Source organism: Nannospalax galili, unplaced genomic scaffold (genome assembly GCF_000622305.1).
Source record: "Nannospalax galili isolate Female #2095 unplaced genomic scaffold, S.galili_v1.0 scaffold461, whole genome shotgun sequence".
NCBI classification, from domain to species: Eukaryota; Metazoa; Chordata; class Mammalia; order Rodentia; family Spalacidae; genus Nannospalax; species Nannospalax galili.
Window position 1 is genome coordinate 5,455,707 of NW_008349975.1, and position 1,330 is coordinate 5,457,036.

A 1,330-nucleotide genomic window follows, 5' to 3' on the forward strand; every position below is an offset into this window, starting at 1 on the left:
AAAAAGTCATTCTGAGTAGCTCTCATGGCTAGTGTCAAACTGATTGGATCGAGAAGTGCTCAGGAGATTAGTAAAGCACATCTAAGAATATCTCTGTGAGGACATTTCTGAGAGTTTGAGACTAAGTGAGGTAGGCACCTTTATAGACAAACTCCTTTTGCAGCTAAAATTTGATGACCCAAGCGGAGCTTACCCAAAAGTGCTTTTGTCAACCAACTGAACCTTTCAAACATGTGTTCCAGGACCTTGAAATAAGCATGCCAGACTGGGTCTACTGTATTTCTTTCTTGGCCTTGAGGATTCTCATTTCTTAATTGAGCATCCTGCCTAAAGCTCCTCCCCGTAATGTGCGTTCCTCTATGAGTCTGTTCAGAGAAACCTGAATAAAATTTGCCATCATTCTGATCAAGGGAGACTACTTTTGGAAATAACTCAAGTCCTCATAACCTGCTATTAGTAGCAAATATTTTTTCACTCTTTTATTTATTGGCTATACTTGCTTTGACTTTGAAATCATCAAGATGTGAACACAATGCATTTCATTACAAGAGGATTAGCTGGGGAAGAGCTACCTTGAATATGGATAGCATCATGCTATAGGCTGGGGGCCTGTTGGGGATAAAAGGAGAAAAAAGCAGAAAATTGGCTCATGCAAGTGTTCTCTCATAGCTTATGTGTATGAGTGTATTGCCTGCATGTGTGCAAGTGCACCCATGTTGTACAATGTTTGAGGAGGTTGGAAGACAGTGTTGAATTCCCCTGGAACTGGAGTTACAGAAAGTTGTTAACTGCCATTTGGGTGTTGGGAACCAAACCTTGGTCCTCTGCAAGAGCAGTTAGTGCTCTTAACCACTGAGCCATCTTTCCAGCCCCTGAAGTTGAACTTTAAGCAATGTTGAGTCTGTTAAAGACCATGGGGACTTTCAAAGTTGGACTAAATGCCTTTTGTATTCTGATATGACCATGAACTTTTGGGCAGCAGAGAAAATGTAGTAGTTTGAATGAGAAATGTCCCCCATAGGCTCATGTGTTTAAAACTCATTCTCCACTTAGTGGTACTATTTGTGGAGGTTTGGAAGGTTTGGTCTTGCTGGAGGAAGTATGTCACTGGGGGAGGGCTTTGAGAGTTCATACCCTGGTCCCACTTCCAGTTTTCCTCTCTCTGCCTCCTTTGTGTGCTTGAAAATATAAGTTTCAGGGTTCTGTTCCAACTACCTCCTTCGATGTCTTCCCCACCATAATGGACTCTCTGTAACTGTAATAAAAAAAATAATGATGTGTTTGTGTGTTCAGTTGACAAGGGGTCAATTGTGCTGGATAGCTTGACACA